Here is a 6,340-nt window from a genome sequence, read left to right as displayed (position 1 = left end):
CGCGACCCTCAGATTGTGAGTCGAGCGCCTTATCCACCTGGCCATGCCGGGCCCCTCTATTATTGTAATGACGTATTTTGTATTATCATTTCTGTAAACTACTTGTTCACGGGAATTCAGTATAGGATGTTGTTAAATTTGTCCTTATTACGTATCAATTAGCCCTAAGACAGTTCAAAGTGAAGAATTGAAAGTTTGTTCAGTAAACATTACAACGTGAAGGTAAAAACACGATTGGTATATATATATATAATATTGTTAAGACTTGGTTTGCTGTTCCTTGTTGTTACTTTTCCCCTTTTTAAATGTGAAATTAGCATAATTTGCTGGTGGACTCCAGCTTGCTCCAACTATTTTTCTGTCTCCGATTTTGTCGCCGGCAGATGAATAACTTAGAAAATATGTCGTATCATAAAGCATTAGATCCGATAAGAATGGTTTTCACAGTAAGAGCAGAACACAGGAAGGAATCTTTAGAAATTAACACGAATATACACATGAACCATTTATGACCTTTCAACTTTTACTCTCCTATTGTTATTGCTAATTTTACTAGCGTGTACATCAGTATCTACGTATGTAACTAAAACTCCTTCGCCATCTATTAAATGGCACCACAGACAAAACTCCATAACACATTTCACACTTTGGGTATTCAAGATTCAGACAATTAAAAATATAACTGTAATATGTGCAACAACCATTTCTTTATAATATAACACAATTTTAAATAAAATTACTCTCCCCACAACAAGAACACGACTTTCTGCTAGTGTAGGTTATGAGTGCATTTAGAAACTCTGTAACTACTATACCATGAAGGCTACAAAGAGCATCATACATAGCAGCTGAAGATATAATATATTTTCGAGTTAGTTTGTTGAAATAAACTTTTTATTAAAATGTGGCAAAAATAAATCAGAATTAAAGATTAAAACCACACCATCTGTTAACGTAAGGTCCGTTTACTTATTAAGTGTTTTCTAGTTTTTAATGTGTACTAATTTTCCTATAGTAATGTACACATGTGTATAAAGCTATTTGGGGTTTATCTGTGATACATTTAACATTTTAAAGTTTAAAATTACGATGTTGTAGGCATGTAAGTCTTCCTATTTGTAAGCGTTTTAATACCTAAAATATTTACTACCACGAGGGTTAGAGCGCTAATAAGACATTTATGTGAAGAGATTTGAACTCGATACACATCTCCATAAGAAACACAGATTTCTCTAAGAAAATGAATTGTATATTTTTCACCTATGGTCGAAAAAGTGGGAGATTAAAAGCACATAAGAGTAAAATAATTCTACATTTTATTATTGTATCTAAATAACTAACAATTATATATTGTGAAACAAAACTCAATATCTCACTTCTCTCTGGGTTGTAACATATTTATTTATATTTTTGGAAATATTACTACTTCTTTTTACGATATGTCTAAACGTATTTGAATATTTCAACACCAAAGTGATTGATTATGATTTCACGAAAATTTCTACAGATACCTTCAGTTTGCTGCTCTCAACGAGTGATTCTTATATAAAGTAACTCAGATTGAGAAGCAATGTTTCTCTTATTATCTTATTATTAATAAAGTAACTCAGATTGAGAAGTAATATTTGTCTTATTATCTTATTATTAAGCTACACCAATCAATTATTTGATAGTATGTGTTTTTTACTGCATGTAACACTTAACTATTCAGTGACTTCTCCAGGATACAGAAAACGGGAGGCGAAGGGGTGGAAGACAGGTGGGCTTGGGAGAGAAGGCCTTTTTTTAGGATAAGTGGAAGGAAATATATGAAAGATAAATTAAGAACCTATAAGGGCTAACCAGAGATGGGATAATCTTTTTGGGGTAAGTTTTCCTTGTGTAGGATCGCTTTATAACTGATAACAGTATATTCTAGAAAATCTGGCTTTACTAATTTGTTGTATGAAAATTTTAGAAGAGGCAGTCCCCATTTTAACTGTTCCTTTTACTGACTGAAGAGATGTGTAAAAAGAACACTGCTTTTAATATGTGAGGGGATGGGGTGTGGTAGTTTAACGCTATAGTCTGAATTTTCAATCATGCCCTTGTTAGTTTTCTTTTATGAGGCATCACCCTGCAGAATTAACTGAAATATGTGTATGTTATAGTAATAAGGGTAATATTTAGTATTTTCATGTTATCAATTAGTACTACATCAAAAGTCAGTAGATGCTATAACCAACAATATACGATTTTCAAGTAGAAACGAAAATATAACGATCTTAAGTCTACTTGTTTTTGTTTTGTGTTTTGGCTAATATTTTCAAGATAAACTAAATGCGCACAATTTATTTTAAACATTCATAAAGTGCATTGCATGAAGTTATGATATTCGTTTTTCAACGATGAAAAGTTATTAAAGTACAGCAGAAAGAGGTCATCTCATTGGAAAGAAGATTTCGCTTTCATTGCGTTTGTAATTTTTAATAAGGCAACGTATTCTTCACTGTATTACGATGATATTAATTGGTTGCTAGCCCGGCGTACAGTAGTTAGACGTACGTCAAGTGCGAAGTAAATATAAAATTATAGAGGTTGGCTTTTAATCTCGATGATCCAGAAAACATGGTTGAGCACAGCACTCGAAGAAGCTTATGTGTAAAATGCCTGTGTAATTTATGGTTTTCTATTTGGAAAAGTTACTTTTTCTCAGTGACTTTTTAAACTTTGATATTACTTATATATATAATAGATTATTTTTATGTATATAAGTATGGCCTATCTCTCTATCTATGAAGAGTGGTACTTGTATCAAGTTATCTTCCGCTTTATTTGTCTTCAAATAAACATGTTATGTGTTAAAAATAAAGATACTATTTTCTAATCAATATTTTCTGAGAAGTTTTTAAACAACATTTGCACTTTGGGGCGTGGATTGATCCTATAGTAGAGCACTGGATTTCAATACGTGTGATACTTAAAATATTCTCCGCTGTGGATGCATTATAAGAGTTACAGTCACCCACATAACTTGGATAGTGGGTGGCACCGTGATGCTGACTTTTTTCTGGTCAGGAGTTCAGAATTGGGGATGGTGGAAGATAGCCTTAAAGCATTTTCATAAATATAAAATAACAATGCAAACATTCTTGTTTTTTGGGTGGTTGTTTTTTCAAATATGCACTTTTAAATGATCATTGAAGCTTGGTATCTCCAACTCTTACATGTGATATTATTCACTTGTTGTAGTTTTTTATTTTCCTTCCCTGGATGTTTAACACGTGAGAGCTTTGTTCAAATGTTTTTTGTTCTAATTTGTGGGACTTGGGTCAGAAGAAGAAGCTAACACATAGAAATTTTGTGTGCAACGGTTCATTATATTCTTAGCGTTTCAGTGTTACATGAATATTGAAGCTGTATGTAACCTTATGAGAACGGTTTGTGTATCTATTTGTCATTTTAAATCCGTTTAAAACAATAAAAACATGCCTATACTAATACCTGGCATGGCCTGGTGTTAGGGTATTTGACTCGTAATTTATGGATTGCTGGTTCGAATTCCATCAATCGAAGAGACTCGCCTTTTCGGCCCTGGGGGCGTTATAATGTGACAGTCGATCCAACTTTTCGTTGGTAAAAGGCAACCCAAGAGCTCGCTGTGGGTGTGGTTGACTTCCACTTTCCTCCAGTCTATCACTTCCAAATTAGGGGCGGTTAGCACATATAGCGCTCGAGTAGCTTTGCGGGAACTTCAATAAACAAACAAGCATATTGTAAACAAATCACGAATCTATAACACAACAAATCAAATTCTAACGACACACACATAGTACCCCGAGGCAAACTTAAACAGCACAAATATAAAAACACCAAAAACTACAGAGACCAGGAACTCACACGCACAGCTGACACAGAGGCAGCACTCACATACACACAATTAAGAAAAACATGAAATAATGAAACAAACACAAACACAACTCACAAGTATCACAACACAACAACCGAAACAACATACAATCCAAACGAGTCAAGAAGAAACAGTAAACCCAATTATAGATGAGGTCAAAAATACTTTTTTGACTCTATCAAACAATAACAAAACCTACAAACTCGAGACGACTGTATCACCCTATTTATAGCAATTGCCAAGCAACACTTTACACCAGTAGTGAGACACATAATCCAATTATTCATGATACAAAATCTACAAAACACGAATACACAAGGCTAAAAAGGCAAATAGATCATCCATATCCAGACCATATAATACCAGCAATCTGATAAAATTCATGGACATGACCCCGGAAAGGATACTAGAAAATAGAGAAGAAATCCATCATTAGCAAGCCAGTTACTACATTCAAGCTTAAAATTAACAAGAGTTCAACTTGAGTAAAACTTGACCCTCCCATATCCATAGAAAGGTTCTAAATCCCGATACAGACATCCAGAAATATAGATTTACTCGGATTATTCTCTTTGTACAAAAAGAATGGTTTACAGTAGAAACATCAGCATCCATTCCCCTTCTTTAAAAATAAGTTCTTTCGTTTTGTCTAATAAGCGCGAAATAAAATATATATATATATTCTTGAAGCACATGAAGTAAGTGTATTATTAAAACAATGTTTTAAGTAAGTGTATTATTGAAACAATGTTTTCTGTTTCTGAGTAAATTCCCCAGAAATTTTGAGAAAGGTATCATTTTGTGACGAAACTCAATAGATTTGTTTTTCTGAGAGTGCTTATAAATTTACACAGTAAGTGCCTTCACCTCTCAAACAAAAATAAATTCGTTACTTTATTATCTGTAGCTGTGTGTTTCAGGCCGAAAGTTGAATCATTGATAAAACAATAGAGGTAATAAATGCAAGATTTAAACAAAATTCAATAAGTGAATTTACCATCTTTTATCTTCTCTCTGATCTTCTTTTTTTCCCTGCTTTCTTTTCTTCCACATGCTATACAGAAGTTTGTGTGTGTGTGTGAGGGGGGTAATATTCTGTTTTATGTTGTCTACATATTAAACCACGATATAACACAGACCTTGCACAGAAATGTAATAATAGGGAAATGTTGTGAACATATGAAAACAAGGTGGGAGGAACGATACAAATCCAAACCACTACTGTAATATGACATACATTTCATCTATAAAGATTTTGGAAGAACTTTTTAGTAACTCTGGAAAACACGAATCATATGAAAAATATTACGTAAATAATTTTGTAGTTGGTTAAAACTCACTCCATTTTATTAAATTACAGTAACTTATTTAATGTAACACAAAATCTGTATTACGATGTGTTCTTAAATAATAACAATTGCAGTTACAGCCTGATAGTACATTTGAAAATTTGTTTCTCTGTTCTTAACACTAAAGACCCATTTCGGGATAAACTATGGTTGGAATATTAAAGATACTGAAGTTAATTTTTCCATTCCGACTTTAAGTTAGCAAAACAAAATTATATAACATTGCATCTGCCTTGATCCACTTTTACATCTTATAAGGTAAATTAAAAACATATATAATAAAAACTGTTTAAAGATCGTGTTTTAGCAACATTAAAATTTTGCGTATCGAGTTAATAGCTCTTACAATTGTATTCCAGTTCATGCGTTGTTCTCATTAGCCCTTTAATTCTTTTATCTTCAATTTCCTTCTCACGAACATTTATTTAGATCAGTATATCAAACAGCTTAGAAAGTCTTCTATAAAATATTTTTCATACTTTCACGCTACTTCCAGGTTTACTAAGCGGAAACGCGTCGTTACAGTGCTATAGAAAAATTATTGATACTGTATCCGTTAAATGTAATGTTGCGTCATCGAGGTCACGTGACTGGTGTGGCGCCACCTATTTTCTAGAACTATCCTGTACCTTGGCGAATGCTCTAGTAGTTATTAGATATAGGGTAGTCTGGTATATAAAAGAGGGTGACAACGTAACGGGAATGTAATGTGTGTGTAGACAGTGAGTAATTGAACTGCAGTCACAGGGTATTGTTGAAGTTAACGTTCGTTCGTTATAGTGTTTGTTTTAGCGCGAATATTGAAATTAAGTGTATCGTAAAGTTATATTCGGAAAGAATAAACCAGTTTTATTAAGTAAAGACTTGTGTCGTCAAAGTTTCGTCGGAACGAAGTTACGGAAAGTTAATTAACAAACGGAGACGTAACAAATTGGTGTCAGAAGTGGGATGAAAAAAAATGGAAACGAGAAGTGGAAAATCAACCTACAGCTTGGCAGACTTGATGGCAGCAATACAAGAGCAACAAAAGAAACAAGAAGAACGAGAAAATGAACGAGAAAAGAAACAAGAAGAGAGACAACAGCAGTTGCAAGAAAATCTG

This window comes from Limulus polyphemus, unplaced genomic scaffold (genome assembly GCF_000517525.1).
Source record: "Limulus polyphemus unplaced genomic scaffold, Limulus_polyphemus-2.1.2 Scaffold2137, whole genome shotgun sequence".
Classification (NCBI taxonomy): Eukaryota; Metazoa; Arthropoda; class Merostomata; order Xiphosura; family Limulidae; genus Limulus; species Limulus polyphemus.
This window is presented reverse-complemented; position numbering follows the sequence as displayed.